Consider the following 19,425-nt stretch of genomic DNA (forward strand, 5'->3'; position numbering starts at 1 on the left):
GGAACCCTGGCAGATTTCCATTCCCACTCTCTAACCCAGGGATCACTGGACAGTGATCCGGAGAAGGAACCCTTGCTGACTCCACATCTCTCTGTCTCAAAACCAGGAATCACTGGGTAGTTATCAGGAGCAGGAACCCTGGCTAATTTCCTCTCTCTCTCTCACTCTCTCTCTAACCCAGGGATCACAGGGCAGTGATCAGGAGCATGAACCCTGGCTGATTTCCCCCCCTCTCTCTCTCTCTCTAACCCAGGGATCAATGGACTGTGATCAGGAGCAGGAACCCTGGCTGATTTCCCCCCCCCTCTCACTTTCTAACCCAGGGATCACTGGACAATGATCAGGAGCAGGCACCCTGGCTGATTTCTGCTCTCACTCTACGAACTCAGGGATCAATGGACAGTGATCAGGAGGAGGGAGCCTGGCTGATTCCCACTCTCTCTCTCTAACCCAGAGATCACTGGACAGTTACCTGGAGTAGGAACCCTGGCGGATTTCCCGTCCCTCTCTCTCTCTAACCCAGGTATCACTGGACAGTGATCAGGAGCAGGAACCCTGGCAAATTTCCTCCCTCTCTCTCTAACCCGGGGATCACTGGACAGTGATCAGGAGCAGGATCCCTGGCTGATTCAACCGCTCTCTCTCTAACCCAGACATCACTGGACAGTGATCAGGATCAGTAACCCTGACTGATTTCCCCTCTGTCTCCCTTTCTAACCCAGGGATCACTGCACAATGATCAGGAGCAGGATCCCGGGCTGATTCACCCTCTCTCTCTCTAACCCAGACATCACTGGACAGTGATCAGGAGCAGGAACCCTGGCTGATTTCCCCTCTCTCTCTCTCTAACCCAGAGATCACTGGACAGTGATCAGGAGCAGGAACCCTGGCAAATTTCCTCCCTCTCTCTCTAACCCGGGGATCACTGGACAGTGATCAGGAGCAGGATCCCTGGCTGATTCAACCGCTCTCTCTCTAACCCAGATATCACTGGACAGTGATCAGGATCAGTAACCCTGACTGATTTCCCCTCTGTCTCCCTTTCTAACCCAGGGATCACTGGACAATGATCAGGAGCAGGCACCCTGGCTGATTTCCGCTCTCACTCTGCCTAAACCAGGGATCACTGGACAGTGATCAGGAGCAGGAATCCTGGCTGATTCCCCTTCTCTCTCTCTAACCTAGAGATCACTGGACAGTTACCTGGAGTAGGAACCCTGGCTGATTTCCCCTCCCTCTCTCTCTCTAACCCAGGGATTACTGTAAAGTGATCAGGGGCAGGATGCCTGGCTGATTCACCCTCTCTCTCTCTAACCCAGGCAACACTGGACAGTGATCAGGAGCAGGAACCCTGGCTAATTTAATCTCTCTCTCTCTCTCTCAAACCGAGGGATAAATGGACAGTGATCAGGAGCAGCAACCCTGGCTGATATCCTGTATCTCCCTCTAACCTGGGGATCACTGGATAGTAATCAGGAGCAGGAAATGTTGCTGATTTCATCTGTCTCTCTAAGCCAAGGATCACTGGACAGTGATCAGGACCAGGATCTCTGGCTGATTTCCCCACTTTCTCCCTAACCCAGGGACCACTGGACAGTGATCAGGAGCAGGAACCCTGGCTCATTTCCCCTCGCTCTCTCTCTAACACAGAGATCACTGGACAGTGATCAGGAGGAGGAACCCTCTCTGATTTCCCGTCTCTCTCTCTAAACCAGGGATCACTGGACAGTGATCAGGAGAAGGAACCCTGGCTGATTTCCTCTCTCTCTCTCAAACCCGGGGATCACTGGGCAGTGATCAGGAGCAGGAACCCTGGCTGATTCCCCCTCTCAATTTCTAACACAGACATCACTGGACAGTGATCAGGAGCAGGAACCCTGGCCTATTTCCCCTCTGTCTCTCTCTCTATCCCAGGGATCACGGGACAATGAACAGGAGCAGGAGGCCGGGTTGATTTCCCCTCTCACTCTCCCTAACCCAGGGATCACTGGAAAGTGATCAGGAGCGGGAACCCTGGCTGATTTCCCCTCGCGCTCAGTAGCCCAGGGATCACTGGACAGCAATCAGGAGCAGGAACACTGGCTCATTTCGACCTCTCTTTCCCTCTAACCCAGGGATCACTGGATAGTGATCAGTAGAAGGAACCCTGGCTGTTTTCCCCTGTCTGTCTCTCACTCTCTCTCTAACCCGGGAATCACTGGACAGTGATCAGGAGCAGGATCCCTGGCTGATTCCCCCCCTCTCTCTCTAACCCAGAGATCACTGGACAGTTACCAGGAGCAGCAACCCTGGCTGATTTCCCCCCTCTCTCTCTCTAACCCAGGGATTACTGGACAGCGATCAGGAGCAGGAACCCTGGCTGATTTCCCGTCCCTCTCTCTCTCTAACCCAGGTATCACCTGACAGCGATCAGGGGCAGGATCCCGGGCTGATTCACCCTCTCTCTCTCTAACCCAGACATCACTGGAAAGTGATCAGGAGCGGGAACCCTGGCTGATTTCCCCTCGCGCTCACTAACCCAGGGATCACTGGACAGCGATCAGGAGCAGGAACCCTGGCTCATTTCGACCTCTCTTTCCCTCTAACCCAGGGATCACTGGATAGTGATCAGTAGAAGGAACCCTGGCTGTTTTCCCCTGTCTGTCTCTCACTCTCTCTCTAACCCGGGAATCACTGGACAGTGATCAGGAGCGGGATCCCTGGCTGACTCCCCCCCTCTCTCTCTAACCCAGAGATCACTGGACAGTTACCAGGAGCAGCAACCCTGGCTGATTACCCCCCTCTCTCTCTCTAACCCAGGGATTACTGGACAGCGATCAGGAGCAGGAACCCTGGCTGATTTCCCGTCCCTCTCTCTCTCTAACCCAGGTATCACCTGACAGCGATCAGGGGCAGGATCCCGGGCTGATTCACCCTCTCTCTCTCTAACCCAGACATCACTGGAAAGTGATCAGGAGCGGGAACCCTGGCTGATTTCCCCTCGCGCTCACTAACCCAGGGATCACTGGACAGCGATCAGGAGCAGGAACCCTGGCTCATTTCGACCTCTCTTTCCCTCTAACCCAGGGATCACTGGATAGTGATCAGTAGAAGGAACCCTGGCTGTTTTCCCCTGTCTGTCTCTCACTCTCTCTCTAACCCGGGAATCACTGGACAGTGATCAGGAGCAGGATCCCTGGCTGACTCCCCCCCTCTCTCTCTAACCCAGAGATCACTGGACAGTTACCAGGAGCAGCAACCCTGGCTGATTACCCCCCTCTCTCTCTCTAACCCAGGGATTACTGGACAGCGATCAGGAGCAGGAACCCTGGCTGATTTCCCGTCCCTCTCTCTCTCTAACCCAGGTATCACCTGACAGCGATCAGGGGCAGGATCCCGGGCTGATTCACCCTCTCTCTCTCTAACCCAGACATCACTGGACAGTGATCAGGAGCAGGAACCCTGGCAAATTTCCTCCCTCTCTCTCTAACCCGGGGATCACTGGACAGAGATCAGGAGCAGGAACCCTGGCTGATTCCCCCTCTCTCTTTCTAACCCAGACATCACAGGACAGTGATCAGGATCAGGAACCCTGGCCTATTTGCCCTCTGTCTCTCTTTCTAACCCAGGGATCACGGGACAATGAACAGGAGCAGGAAATCGGGCTGATTTCCCCTCTCACTCTCCCTAACCCAGGGATCACTAGACAGTGGTCAGCAGCAGGAACCCTGGCTCATTTCACACCTGCCTTTCCCTCTAACCCAACGATCACTGGATAGTGATCAGGAGCAGGAACCCTGGCTGATTTCACGTCTCTCTCTCTAATCCGGGAATCACTGGACAGTGATCAGGAGAAGGAACCCTGGTTGATTTTACCTCTCTCTCTCACTCTCTCTCTAACCCGGGGATCACTGGGCAGTGATCAGGAGCAGGAACCCTGGCTGAATTCCCCCCACCTCTATCTCTCTAACCCAGGGATCACTGGACAGTGATCAGGAGCAGGATCCCTGGCTGATTCAACCGCTCTCTCTCTAACCCAGACATCACTGGACAGTGATCAGGATCAGTAACCCTGACTGATTTCCCCTCTGTCTCTCTTTCTAACCCAGGGATCACTGGACAATGAACAGGAGCAGGAAATCGGGCTGATTTCCCCTCCCTCTCTCTCTCTAACCCAGGGATCACTGGAAAGTGATCAGGGGCAGGATCCCTGGCTGATTCACCCTCTCTCTCTCTAACCCAGGCAACACAGGACAGTGATCAGGAGCAGGAACCCTGGCTAATTTCCTCTCTCTCTCTCTCTCAAACCGAGGGATAAATGGACAGTGATCAGGAGCAGCAACCCTGGCTGATATCCTGTATCTCCCTCTAACATGGGGATCACTGGACAGTAATCAGGAGCAGGAAATGTTGCTGATTTCATCTCTCTCTCTAACCCAGGGATCACTGGACAGTGATCAGGGCCAGGATCTCTGGCTGATTACCCTCTTTCTCTCTAAACGAGGGATCACTGGAGAGTGATCAGGAGAAGGAACCCTGGCTCATTTCCCCTCTCTCTCTCTCTAACCCAGAGATCACTGGACAGTGATCAGGAGGAGGAACCCTGGCTCATTTCCCATCTCTCTCTCTAACCCGGTGATCACTGGACAGTGATCAGGAGAAGGAACCCTGGCTGATTTCCCCACTTTCTCTCAAACCCGGGGATCACAGGGCAGTAATCAGGAGCAGGAACCCTGGCTGATTCCCCCTCTCTCTTTCTAACCCAGACATCACTGGACAGTGATCAGGAGCAGGAACCCTGGCTGATATCCTGTATCTCCCTCTAACCTGGGGATCACTGGATAGTAATCAGGAGCAGGAAGTGTTGCTGATTTCATCACTCTCTCTAACCCAGGGATGACTGGACAGTGATCAGGACAGGTATCTCTGGCTGATTTCCCCTCTTTCTCTCTATCCCAGGCATCACGGGACAATGAACAGGAGCAGGAAGCCGGGCTGATTTCCCCTCTCACTCTCCCTAACCCAGGGATCACTGGACAGTGATCAGGAGCGGGAACCCTGGCTGATTTCCCCTCGCTCTCTCTAACCCAGGGATCACTGGACAGTGATCAGGAGCGGGAACCCTGGCTGATTTCCCCTCGCTCTCTCTAACCCAGGGATCACTGGACAGCGATCAGGAGCAGGAACCCTGGCTCATTTCCAACCTCTCTTACACTCTAACCCAGGGATCACTGGATAGTGATCAGTAGAAGGAACCCTGGCTGATTTCACCTCTCTTTCTCTAACCCGGGGATCACTGGACAGTGATCAGGGGAAGGAACCCTGGCTGATTCCCCCTTTCTCTTTCTAACCTAGACATCACTGGACAGTGATCAGGAGTACGAACCCTGGCTGATTTCCCCTCGCTCTCTCTCTCTAACACAGGGATCACTGGACAACGATCAGGAGCAGGAACCCTGGATGATTTCCTCTCTCTCTCTCGACCCCAGGGATTACTGGACATTGATCAGGAGCAGGAACCCTGGCTGATTTCCTCTCTCTCTCTCGACCCCAGGGATTGCTGGACAGTGTTCAGGAGCAGGATCCCTGACTGATTTCCCCTTTCTCTCTCTAACACAGGGATCACAGGACAGTGATCAGGGGCAGGATCCCTGGCTGATTCACCCTCTCTCTCTCTAACCGAGGCACCACTGGACAGTGATCAGGAGCAGGAACCCTGGCTAAGTTCCTCTCTCTCTCAAACCCCGGGATAAATGGACAGTGATCAGGAGCTGCAACCCTGGCTGATATCCTGTATCTCCCTCTAACCAGGGGATCACTGGGCAGTGATCAGGAGCAGGAACCCTGGCTGATTTCAGCCCCCCTCCCCCGCCCACCCTGTCTCTCTCTGACCCAGGAATCACTGGACAGTGATCAGGAGCAGGAAGCCTTGCTGATTGCCCCTGTCTCTCTCTCTAACCCAGGAATCACGGGACAGTAATCAGGAGCAGGAACCCTGGCTAATTTCCTCTCTCTCTCTCTAACCCAGGGATCACTGTAGAGTGATCAGGAGAAGGAACACTTGCTGATTTCCCATCTCTCTCTCTCAAAAACAGGAATCACTGGATAGTGGTCAGGAGCAGGAACCCTGGCTGATTATCCTCTCTCTCTCTTTCTAACCCAGGGATCACAGGACAATGATCAGGAGCAGGCACCCTGGCTGATTTCCGCTCTCACTCTGCTTAACCCAGGGATCATTGGATAGTGATCAGGAGCAGGAATCCTGGCAAATTCCCCCTCTCTATCTCTAACCCAGAGATCACTGGATAGTTAACTGGAGCAGGAACCCTGGCTGATTTCACCTCTCTCTCTCTCTAACCCAGGGATTACTGGACAGCGATCAGGAGCAGGAACCCTGGCTGATTTCCCCTCCCTCTCTCTCTCTAACCCAGAGATCACTGGACAGTGATCAGGGGCAGGATCCCTGGCTGATACACCCTCTCTCTCTCTAACCCAGGCATCACTGGACAGTGATCAGGAGCAGGAACCCTGGCTGATATCCACCGCTTCTCTCTCTCTAACCCAGACATCACTGGATAGTAATCAGGAGCAGGAAATGTGGCTGATTTCCTCTCTCTCTCTAACCCAGGGATCACTGGACAGTGATCAGGACCAGGATCTCTGGCTGATATCGAATCTTTCTCTCTACCCAAGGGATCACTGGACAATGATCAGCAGCAGGAACTCTGGCTGATTTCACCTCTATCTCTCTCTCTCCCTAGCCCAGGATCACTGGGCAGTGATCAGGAGCAGGAACCCTGGCTGATTTCCACCGCTTCTCTCTCTGTAACCCAGGGATTGCTGGACAGTATTCAGGAGTAGGATCCCTGACAGATTTCTTCCTCTCTCCCTAACCCAGACATCACTGGACAGTGATCAGGAGCAGGAACCCTGGCTGATTTCCACTCTCTCTCTTTCTAACCCAGGAATCACTGGACAGTGATCAGGAGCAGGACCCTGGCTGATTTCCACTCTCTCTCTAACCAAGGGATCACTGGTCAGTGATCAGGAGCAGGAACCCTTGCTGATTTCGCACCTCTCTCTCTCTTACCCAGGGATCACAGGACAGTGATCAGGAGCAGGATCCCTGGCTGATTTCACCTCTCTCTCTCTAACCCAGGGATCACTGGACAGTGATCAGGAGCAGGAATCATGGCTGATTTTCCCTCTCTCTCTCTAACCCAGGGATCACTGGACAGTGATCAGGAGCGGGAACTTTGGCTGATTTCCCCTCTATCTCTCTCTCTCTCTAACCCAGGGATCACTGGACAGTGATCAGGAGCTGCAATCCTGGCTGATATCCTCTATCACCCTGAAACCCGGGGATCACTGGTTAGTAATCAGGAGCAGGAAATGTGGCTGATTTCCTCTCTCTCTCTCTAACCAAGGGATCACTGGACAGTGATCAGCAGCAGGAACTCTGGCTGATTTCCCCTCTATCTCTCTCTCGCCCTAACCCAGGATCACTTGGCAGTGATCAGGAGCAGGAACAATGGCTCAATTCCCCCCCCACCTCTCTCTCTCTGGCCCAGGAATCACTGGACAGTGAACAGGAGCAGGAACCTTGGCAGATTTCCCCTCTCTCTCTTTCTAACCCAGGAATCACTGGACAGTGATCAGGAGCATCACCCTGGCTGATTTCCACTCTCTCTCTCTTACCCAGGGATCACAGGACAGAGATCAGGAGCAGGAACCCTGGCTGATTTCACCTCTCACTCTCTCTCTAACCGAAGGATCACTGGACAGTGATCAGGAGCAGGAACCCTGGCTGATTTCAAATCTCTCTCTCTCCCTAACCTATGGATCACTGGACAGTGATCAGGTGCAGGAACCCAGGCTGATTTCCCCTCTCTCTCTCTAACCCAGGAATCACTGGACAATGATCAGGAGCAGGAACCCTGGCTGACTTGCCCTCTCTCTCTCTAACCCAGGGATCACTGGACAGTGATCAGGAGCAGGAACCCAGGCTGATTTCCCCTCTCTCTCTCTCTAACCCAGTGATCACTGGACAGTGATCAGGGGCAGGAACCCTGGATGATTTCCCCTCTCTCTAAACCAGGGATCACGGGACAGTGATCAGGTGCAGTCACCCTGGCTGATTTCGGCTCTCTCTTTCTAACCCAGGGATTACTGGAAAGTGATTAGGAGCAGCAACCCTCGCTGACTTCCCCTCTCTCTCTCTCTCTCTAACCCAGAGATCACTGGACAGTGATGAGGAGTAGTAACCGGGCTGATTCACCCTCTCTCTCTCTCTAACCCAGGGATCACTGGAAAGTGATGAGGAGCAGGAACCCAGGCTGATTTCCTCTCTCGCTCTAACCCAGGGTTCACTGGACAGTGATCAGGAGCAGGAACCCTGGCTGATTTCCACTCTCACTCTCTCTCAAACCCAGGAATCACTGGACAGTGATCAGGAGCAGGAATACTGGCTGATTTCCCCTCTCTCTCTCCCTCTAACCAAGGGATCACTGGACAGAGATCAGGAGCAGTAACCCTGGCTGATTTCCCCTCTCTCTAAACCAGGGATCACTGGACAGTGATCAGGTGCAGGCACCCTGGCTGATTTCGGCTCTCTCTTTCTAACCCAGGAATTACTGGACAGTGATCAGGAGTAGGAACCCTGGCTGATTTCCCCGCCCTCTCGCTCTCTAACCCAGCGACCACTGGACAGTGGTCAGGAGCCAGAACCCTGTCTGATTTCCCCGCTCTCTCTCTCTCTAAACCAGCGATCACTGGACAGTGATGAGGATCAGGAACCCAGGCTGATTACCCCTGTTTCTAACCCAGGGATCACTGAACAGTGTTCAGGAGCAAGAACCAAGGCTGATTTCCTCTCTCTCTCTCTGTAACCCAGTGATCTATGAACAGTGATCAGGAACAGGAACCCTGGCTAATTTCCCCTCTCTCTCTAACACAGAAATCACTGGACAGTGATCAGGAGCAGGAACCCTGGCTAATTTCCCCCCCCCACCCTCTCTCTCTCTGACCCAGGAATCACTGGACAGTGATCAGGAGCAGGAAGCCTTGCTGATTGCCCCTCTCTCTCTCTCTCTAACCCAGGAATCACTGGACAGTGAACAGGAGCAGGAACCCTGGCTGATTACCCCTCTCCCTCTAACCCAGGGATCACTGGACAGTGAACAGGAGCAGGAACCTTGGCTGATTTCCCCCCCCACCCTCTCTCTCTCTAACCCAGGCATCACTGGACAGTGAACAGCAGCAGGAACCCTGGCTAATTTTGCCTCTCTCTCTCTAACCCAGGGATCACAGGACAGTGATCAGGAGCAGGATCCCTGGCTTATTTCCCCCGCCTTTTCTCTCTCTTACCCGGGGATCACTGGACAGTGATCAGAAGCAGGATCCCTGGCTGATCTCCACCGCTTCTCTCTCTGTAACCCAGGGATTGCTGGACAGTATTCAGGAGTAGGATCCCTGACAGATTTCTTTCTCTCTCCCTAACCCAGACATCACTGGACAGTGATCAGGAGCAGGAACCCTGGCTAATTTCCGCTCTCTCTCTCTATCAAACCCAGGGTTCACTGGACAGTGATCAGGAGCTGCAATCCTGGCTGATATCCTCTATCACCCTGAAACCCGGGGATCACTGGTTAGTAATCAGGAGCAGGAAATGTGGCTGATTTCCTCTCTCTCTCTCTAACCAAGGGATCACTGGACAGTGATCAGCAGCAGGAACTCTGGCTGATTTCCCCTCTATCTCTCTCTCGCCCTAACCCAGGATCACTTGGCAGTGATCAGGAGCAGGAACAATGGCTCAATTCCCCCCCCACCTCTCTCTCTCTGGCCCAGGAATCACTGGACAGTGAACAGGAGCAGGAACCTTGGCAGATTTCCCCTCTCTCTCTTTCTAACCCAGGAATCACTGGACAGTGATCAGGAGCATCACCCTGGCTGATTTCCACTCTCTCTCTCTTACCCAGGGATCACAGGACAGAGATCAGGAGCAGGAACCCTGGCTGATTTCACCTCTCACTCTCTCTCTAACCGAAGGATCACTGGACAGTGATCAGGAGCAGGAACCCTGGCTGATTTCAAATCTCTCTCTCTCCCTAACCTATGGATCACTGGACAGTGATCAGGTGCAGGAACCCAGGCTGATTTCCCCTCTCTCTCTCTAACCCAGGAATCACTGGACAATGATCAGGAGCAGGAACCCTGGCTGACTTGCCCTCTCTCTCTCTAACCCAGGGATCACTGGACAGTGATCAGGAGCAGGAACCCAGGCTGATTTCCCCTCTCTCTCTCTCTAACCCAGTGATCACTGGACAGTGATCAGGGGCAGGAACCCTGGATGATTTCCCCTCTCTCTAAACCAGGGATCACGGGACAGTGATCAGGTGCAGTCACCCTGGCTGATTTCGGCTCTCTCTTTCTAACCCAGGGATTACTGGAAAGTGATTAGGAGCAGCAACCCTCGCTGACTTCCCCTCTCTCTCTCTCTCTCTAACCCAGAGATCACTGGACAGTGATGAGGAGTAGTAACCGGGCTGATTCACCCTCTCTCTCTCTCTAACCCAGGGATCACTGGAAAGTGATGAGGAGCAGGAACCCAGGCTGATTTCCTCTCTCGCTCTAACCCAGGGTTCACTGGACAGTGATCAGGAGCAGGAACCCTGGCTGATTTCCACTCTCACTCTCTCTCAAACCCAGGAATCACTGGACAGTGATCAGGAGCAGGAATACTGGCTGATTTCCCCTCTCTCTCTCCCTCTAACCAAGGGATCACTGGACAGAGATCAGGAGCAGTAACCCTGGCTGATTTCCCCTCTCTCTAAACCAGGGATCACTGGACAGTGATCAGGTGCAGGCACCCTGGCTGATTTCGGCTCTCTCTTTCTAACCCAGGAATTACTGGACAGTGATCAGGAGTAGGAACCCTGGCTGATTTCCCCGCCCTCTCGCTCTCTAACCCAGCGACCACTGGACAGTGGTCAGGAGCCAGAACCCTGTCTGATTTCCCCGCTCTCTCTCTCTCTAAACCAGCGATCACTGGACAGTGATGAGGATCAGGAACCCAGGCTGATTACCCCTGTTTCTAACCCAGGGATCACTGAACAGTGTTCAGGAGCAAGAACCAAGGCTGATTTCCTCTCTCTCTCTCTGTAACCCAGTGATCTATGAACAGTGATCAGGAACAGGAACCCTGGCTAATTTCCCCTCTCTCTCTAACACAGAAATCACTGGACAGTGATCAGGAGCAGGAACCCTGGCTAATTTCCCCCCCCCACCCTCTCTCTCTCTGACCCAGGAATCACTGGACAGTGATCAGGAGCAGGAAGCCTTGCTGATTGCCCCTCTCTCTCTCTCTCTAACCCAGGAATCACTGGACAGTGAACAGGAGCAGGAACCCTGGCTGATTACCCCTCTCCCTCTAACCCAGGGATCACTGGACAGTGAACAGGAGCAGGAACCTTGGCTGATTTCCCCCCCCACCCTCTCTCTCTCTAACCCAGGCATCACTGGACAGTGAACAGCAGCAGGAACCCTGGCTAATTTTGCCTCTCTCTCTCTAACCCAGGGATCACAGGACAGTGATCAGGAGCAGGATCCCTGGCTTATTTCCCCCGCCTTTTCTCTCTCTTACCCGGGGATCACTGGACAGTGATCAGAAGCAGGATCCCTGGCTGATCTCCACCGCTTCTCTCTCTGTAACCCAGGGATTGCTGGACAGTATTCAGGAGTAGGATCCCTGACAGATTTCTTTCTCTCTCCCTAACCCAGACATCACTGGACAGTGATCAGGAGCAGGAACCCTGGCTAATTTCCGCTCTCTCTCTCTATCAAACCCAGGGTTCACTGGACAGTGATCAGGAGCTGCAAACCTGGCTGATATCCTCTATCACCCTGAAACCCGGGGATCACTGGTTAGTAATCAGGAGCAGGAAATGTGGCTGATTTCCTCTCTCTCTCTAACCAAGGGATCACTGGACAGTGATCAGCAGCAGGAACCCTGGCTGATTTCCCCTCTATCTCTCTAACCCAGGGATCACTGGACAGTGATCAGGAGCAGGAACCCTGGCTGATTTTCCCTCTCTCTCTCTAACCCAGTGATCACTGGACAGTGACCAAGAGCAGGAACCGTGGATGATTTCCCCTCTCTCTAAACCAGGGATCACGGGACACTGATCAGGTGCAGTCACCCTGGCTGATTTCGGCTCTCTCTATCTAACCCAGGGATTACTGGAAAGTGATTAGGAGCAGCAACCCTCGCTGACTTCCCCTCTCTCTCTCTCTAACCCAGGGATCACTGGACAGTGATGAGGAGCAGGAACCCGGGCTGATTTCCACACTCTCTCTCTCTAACCCAGGAATCACTGGACAGTGATCAGGAGCAGGAACACTGGCTGATTTCCCCTCTCTCTCTCCCTCTAACCAAGGGATCACTGGACAGTGATCAGGAGCAGTAACCCTGGCTGATTTCCCCTCTCTCTAAACCAGGGATCACTGGACAGTGATCAGGTGCAGGCACCCTGGCTGATTTCCCCGCCCTCTCGCTCTCTAACCCAGCGACCACTGGACAGTGGTCAGGAGCCAGAACCCTCTCTGATTTCTCCGCTCTGTCTCTCTCTAAACCAGGGATCACTGGACAGTGATGAGGATCAGGAACCCAGGCTGATTACCCCTGTTTCTAACCCAAGGATCACTGAACAGTGTTCAGGAGCAAGAACCCAGGCTGATTTCCTCTCTCTCTCTCTGTAACCCAGTGATCTATGAACAGTGATCAGGAGCAGGAACCCTGGCTAATTTCCCCTCTCTCTCTAACGCAGGAATCAATGGACAGTAATCAGAGCAGGAACCCTGGCTAACTTCCCCTCTCTCTCTAACACAGGTATCACTGGACAGTGATCAGGAGCAGGAAAACTGGCTGATTTGCCCTCTCACTTTCTCTAACCAAGGGATCACTGGACAGTGATCAGCAGCAGGAACTTTGGCTGATTTGCCCTCTCTCTCTTTCTCTCTAGCCCAGGGATCACTGTACAGTGATCAGGAGCGGGAACCCTGGCTGGTTTCCCCTGTCTCTCTCTAACCCAGAGATCACTGGACAATGATCAGGAGAAGGAACCCTGGCTGATATCCCCTCTCTCTCTCTCTAACCCAGGGAGCACTGGACAGTGATCAGGAGCAGGAACCCTGGCTCATATCCCCTCTTCCTCTCTATCTAACCCAGGATTCACTGGACAATGATGAGGATCAAGAACCCTGGCTTATTTCCCCTGTTTCTATCCTAGGACTACCTGGTCAGTGATCAGGAGCAGGAACACTGGCTGATTTCCCATCTCACTTTCTCTAACCAAGGGATCACTTGACAGTGATCAGCAGCAGGAATTCTGGCTGATTTCGCCTCTCTCTCTCTCCGTAGACCAGGGATCACTGAACAGTGATCAGGAGCAGGAACCCTGGCTGGTTTCCCCTCTGTCTCTCTAACCCAGAGATCACTAGACAGTGATCAGGAGCAGGAACCCTGGATGATTTCCCCTCTTTCTCTCTCTCTAACCCAGGGATTACTGGACAATGATCAGGAGCAGGACCGATGGCTGATTTCCCCTCTCTCTCTCTAACCCAGAGAGCACTGGACAGTGATCAGGAGCTGGAAATATGGCTTATTCCCGCTCTTTCTCTCTCTCTAACCCAGGACTCACTGGACAATGATCAGGATAAGGAACCCTGGCTGATTTCCCCTTTTTCTAACCCAGGGATCCTGGACAGTGATCAGGAGCAGGAACCGTGGCTGATATCCCTCTCTCTCTCTCTCTAACCCAGGGATCACTGGACAGTGATCAGGAGCAGGAACACTGGCTGATTTCCCCTCTCTCTCTCTCGCTCTCTAATCCAGGGATCACTGGGCAATGATCAGGATCTGGATCCATGGCTGATTTCCTCTCTCCCTCTAACCCGGGGAACACTGGACAGTGATCTGGAGCAGGAACCCTGGCAGATTTCCACTCTCTCTCTCTAAACCAGGGATCACTGGACAGTCGTCAGGAGCAGCAACCCTGGCTGATTTCCGCCCTCTCTCTCTCTAACCCAGGGATTACTGGACAGTGATCAGGGGCAGGATCCCTGGCTGATTCACCCTCTCTCTCTCTAACCCAAACATCACTGGACAGTGATCAGGAGCAGGAACCCTGGCTGATTTCCCGTCCCTCTCTCTCTCTCTAACCCAGGGATCACTGGACAGTGATCAGGGGCAGGATCCCTGGCTGATTCACCCTCTCTCTCTCTAACCCAAACATCACTGGACAGTGATCAGGAGCAGGAACGCTGGCTGATTTCCCCTCTCTCTTTCTCTAACCCAGAGATCACTGGACAGTGATCAGGAGCAGGAACCCTGGCTCATTTCCTCTCTCTCTCTCTCTAAACCGGGGATCACAGGACAGTGATCAGGAGCAGGAACCCTGGCCGATTTCCCCTCTGTCTCTCTTTCTAACCGAGGGATCACGGGACAATGAACAGGAGCAGGAAGCCGAGCTAATTTACCCTCTCACTCTCCCTAACCCAGGGATCACTGGACACCGATGAGGAGCAGGAACCCTGGCTCATTTCCCACCTGTCTTTCCCTCTAACCCAGGGATCACTGGAAGTGATCAGGAGCAGGAACACTGCCTGATTTCACGTCTCTCTCTGTAATCTGGGGATCACTGGACAGTGATCAGTAGAAGGAACCCTGGCTGATTTCCCCTCTCTCTCTCTAACCCAGGGATCACTGGACAGTGATCAGGTACAGGAACCCTGGCTGATATACCCTCTTTCACTATCTAACCCAGGAATCACTGGACAGCGATCAGGAGCAGGAACCCTGGCTCATTACCTCACTCTCTCTCACTCTCTCTCTAACCCGGGGATCACTGGGCAGTGATCAGGAGCAGGAACCCTGGCTGATTTCCACCCCCCCCTCTCTCTCTAACCCAGGGATCACTGGACAGTGATAAGGAGCAGGATCCCTGGCTGATTCAACCGTACTGTCTCTAACCCAAACATCACTGGACAGTGATAAGGAGCAGGAACCCTGACTGATTTCCGCTCTCACTCTGCCTAACCCAGGGATCATTGGATAGTGATCAGGAGCAGGAATCCTGGCTGATTCACCCTCTCTCTCTCTAACCCAAACATCACTGGACAGTGATCAGGAGCAGGAACGCTGGCTGATTTCCCCTCTCTCTTTCTCTAACCCAGAGATCACTGGACAGTGATCAGGAGCAGGAACCCTGGCTCATTTCCTCTCTCTCTCTCTCTAAACCGGGGATCACAGGACAGTGATCAGGAGCAGGAACCCTGGCCGATTTCCCCTCTGTCTCTCTTTCTAACCGAGGGATCACGGGACAATGAACAGGAGCAGGAAGCCGAGCTAATTTACCCTCTCACTCTCCCTAACCCAGGGATCACTGGACACCGATGAGGAGCAGGAACCCTGGCTCATTTCCCACCTGTCTTTCCCTCTAACCCAGGGATCACTGGAAGTGATCAGGAGCAGGAACACTGCCTGATTTCACGTCTCTCTCTGTAATCTGGGGATCACTGGACAGTGATCAGTAGAAGGAACCCTGGCTGATTTCCCCTCTCTCTCTCTAACCCAGGGATCACTGGACAGTGATCAGGTACAGGAACCCTGGCTGATATACCCTCTTTCACTATCTAACCCAGGAATCACTGGACAGCGATCAGGAGCAGGAACCCTGGCTCATTACCTCACTCTCTCTCACTCTCTCTCTAACCCGGGGATCACTGGGCAGTGATCAGGAGCAGGAACCCTGGCTGATTTCCACCCCCCCCTCTCTCTCTAACCCAGGGATCACTGGACAGTGATAAGGAGCAGGATCCCTGGCTGATTCAACCGTACTGTCTCTAACCCAAACATCACTGGACAGTGATAAGGAGCAGGAACCCTGACTGATTTCCGCTCTCACTCTGCCTAACCCAGGGATCATTGGATAGTGATCAGGAGCAGGAATCCTGGCTGATTCCCCCTCTCTCTCTCTAACCCAGAGATCACTGGACAGTTAACTGGAGCAGGAACCCTGGCTGATTTCTCCCCTCTCTCTCTCTAACCCAGGGATCACTGGACAGTGATCAGGAGCTGGAACCCTGGCTGATTTCCCCTCCCTCTCTCTCTCTAACCCAGAGATCACTGGACAGTGATCAGGGGCAGGATCCCTGGCTGATTCACCCTCTCTCTCTCTAACCCAGGCATCACTGGACATTGATCAGCAGCAGGAACCCTGGCTAATTTCCTCTCTGTCTCTCTCTCAAACCCAGGGATAAATGGACAGTGATCAGGAGCTGCAACCCTGGTTGATATCCTGTATCTCCCTCTAACCTGGGGATCACTGGGCAGTGATCAGGGGCAGGAACCTTGGCTGATTTCCCCCCCCACCCTCTCTCTCTCTAACCCAGGCATCACTGGACAGTGAACAGCAGCAGGAACCCTGGCTAATTTTGCCTCTCTCTCTCTAACCCAGGGATCACAGGACAGTGATCAGGAGCAGGGTCCCTGGCTTATTTCCCCCGCCTTTTCTCTCTCTTACCCGGGGATCACTGGACAGTGATCAGAAGCACGATCCCTGGCTGATTTCCCCCGCTTCTCTCTCTCTAACCCAGGGATTGCTGGACAGTGTTCAGGAGCAGGATCCCTGACTGATTTCCCCCCTCTCTCTCCACCCCAGACATCACTGGACAGTGATCAGGAGCAGGAACACTGGCTAATTTCCTCTCTCTCTCTCTATCAAATCCATGGTTCACTGGACAGTGATCAGGAGCTGCAACCCTGGCTGATATCCTCTAACACCCTGAAACCTGGGAATCACTGGATAGTAATCAGGAGCAGGAAATGTGGCTGATTTCCTCTCTCTCTCTAACCCAGGGATCACTGGACAGTGATCAGGACCAGGATCTCTGGCTGATTTCGCCTCTTTCTCTCTACCCAAGGGATCACTGGACAGTGATCAGCAGCAGGAACTCTGGCTGATTTCACCTCTATCTCTCTCTCTCCCTAGCCCAGGATCACTGGGCAGTGATCAGGAGCAGGAACCCTGGCTCAATTCCCCCCCCAACCTCTCTCTCTGTGACCCACGAATCACTGGACAGTGAACAGGAGCAGGAACTCTTGCAGATTTCCCCTCTCTCTCTCTCTAACGCAGGAATCACTGGACAGTGATCAGGAGCAGGACCCTGGCTGATTTCCACTCTCTCTCTAACCTATGCATCACTGGACAGTGATCAGGAGCAGGAACCCTGGCTGATTTTCCCTCTCTCTAACCCAGGGATCACTGGACAGTGATCAGGAACAGGAACCCTGGCTGATTTCCTCTCTCTCTGTAACCCAGTGATCTATGAACAGTGATCAGGAGCAGGAACCCTGGCTGATTTCCCCTCTCCCACTCACTCTAACCCAGGAATCACTGAACAGTGATCAGGAGCAGGAACCCTGGCCAATTTCCCCTCTCTCTCTAACACAGGTATCACTGGACAGTGATCAGGAGCAGGAACACTGGCTGATTTCCCCTCTCGCTTTCTCTAACCAAGAGGTCACTGGACAGTGTTCAGCAGCAGGAAATCGGGCTGAATTCCCCGCTCTCTCTCTCTCTCCAACCCAGGGATCACTGGACAGTGATCAGGAGCCGGAAACCTGGCTGGTTTCCCCTCTCTCGCTCTAACCCAGAGATCACTGGACAGTGATTAGGAGCAGGAACCCTGGCTGATTTCCCCTCTTTCTGTCTCTCTAACCCAGGGATTACTGGACAAAGATCAGGATCAGGAACCCTGGCTTATTTCCCCTTTCTCTCTCTAACGCAGAGAGCACTGGACAGTGATCAGGAGCAGGAACCCTGGCTGATTTCCTCTCTTTCTCTCTCACTAACACAGGATTCACTAGACAATGATCAGGAGCAGGAACACTGGCTGATTTCCCCAGTTTCAAACCCGGGGATCCCTGGACAGTGATCAGGAGCAGGAATCATGGCTGATTTCCACTCTTTCTCTCTCTCTAACCCAGGGATCATTGCACAGTGATCAGGAGCAGGAACCCTGGCTGATTTCCCATCTCTCTCTCTAACCTATGGATCACTGGACAGTGATCAGGAGCAGGAACCCTGGCTGATTTTCCCCTCTCTCTCTCTAACCCAGGAATCACTGGACAGTGATCAGGAGCAGGAAAACTGGCTAATTTGCCCTCTCTCTCTAAAACAGGTATCACTGGACAGTGATCAGGAGCAGGAACCCTGGCTGATTTCCCCTCTCTCTTTCTCTAACCAAGGGATCACTGGACAGTGATCAGGAGCAGGAACCCTGGCTGATTTCCCCTCTCTCTCTCTCTAACCTTGGGATAACTGGACAGTGATCAGGAGCAGGAAACCTGTCTGATTTCCCCCCCTCACCCTCTCTCTAACCCAGGGATCACTGGACAGTGGTCAGGAGCAGGAACCCTGACTGATTTCCCCTATCTCTCTCTCTCTGACCAAGGGATCACTGGGCAGTAATCAGGAGCAGGAACCCTGGCTGATTTCCCCCCTCTCTCTCTCTAACCCAGGGATCACTGGACAATGATCAGGAGCAGTAACCCTGGCTGATTTCCCCCCTCTCTTTCTCTAAACAATGGATCACTGGAGAGTGATCAGAAGCAGGAAATCGGGCTGATTTCCCCTCTCTCTCTCTCTAACCCAGGGATCACTGGACACTGATCAGGAGCAGCAACCCTGGCTGGTTTCCCCTCTCTCTCTCTCTCTAAACTTGGGATCACTGGACAGTGATCAGGAGCAGGAAACCTGTCTGATTTAACCCTCCTCAACCTCTCTCAAACCCCGGGATCACTGGACAGTGGTCAGGAGCAGGAACCCTGACTGATTTCCCGTCTCTCTCTCTAATCTAGGGATCACTGGACAGTGATCAGGCGCAGGAACCCTGGCTGATTTCCCCTATCTCTCTCTCTCTGATCAAGAGATCACTGGGCAGTGATCAGGAGCAGAAACCCTGGCTGATTTCCCCACTCTCTCTCTAACACAGGAATCACTGGCCAGTGATCAGGAGCAGGAACTCGGGCTGATTTCCCCTCTTTCTTTGTCTCTAACCCAGGGATTGCTGGACAATGATCAGCAGCAGGAACCCTGGCCGATTTTACCTCTCTCTCTCTAACCCTAGAACACTGGAAAGTTAACAGGAGCAGGAACCCTGTCTGATTTCCCCTCTCTCTCTCTCTAACCCAGAGATCACTGGACAGTGATCAGGAGCAGGAACCGTGACTGATATCCTCTCTTTCTCTCTCTGTGGCTGATGTCCCCTCTCTCTCTCTCTCTAACCCAGGGATCACTGGACAGTGATCAGGAGCAGAAACCCTGGCTGATTTCCCCTCTCTCTCTCTCTCTAACCTATGCATCACTGGACAGTGATCAGGAGCAG

The 19,425-nt window shown here is 53.1% G+C and overlaps 1 long non-coding RNA gene across 1 annotated transcript in view; it reads right to left on the bottom strand.

The window, feature by feature from the left end:
* The window catches only part of LOC144674307 (uncharacterized), a 79,921-nt gene that overhangs the window by 41,539 nt on the left and 18,957 nt on the right, over window positions 1-19,425 (bottom strand). The window contains exon 2 of the long non-coding RNA XR_013574503.1: window positions 6,925-6,975. This is a non-coding gene — a long non-coding RNA (uncharacterized LOC144674307). The remainder of the gene's footprint in view (window positions 1-6,924; window positions 6,976-19,425) is intronic.

Source organism: Cetorhinus maximus, unplaced genomic scaffold (assembly GCF_964194155.1).
Source record: "Cetorhinus maximus unplaced genomic scaffold, sCetMax3.hap1.1 HAP1_SCAFFOLD_623, whole genome shotgun sequence".
NCBI lineage: Eukaryota > Metazoa > Chordata > Chondrichthyes > Lamniformes > Cetorhinidae > Cetorhinus > Cetorhinus maximus.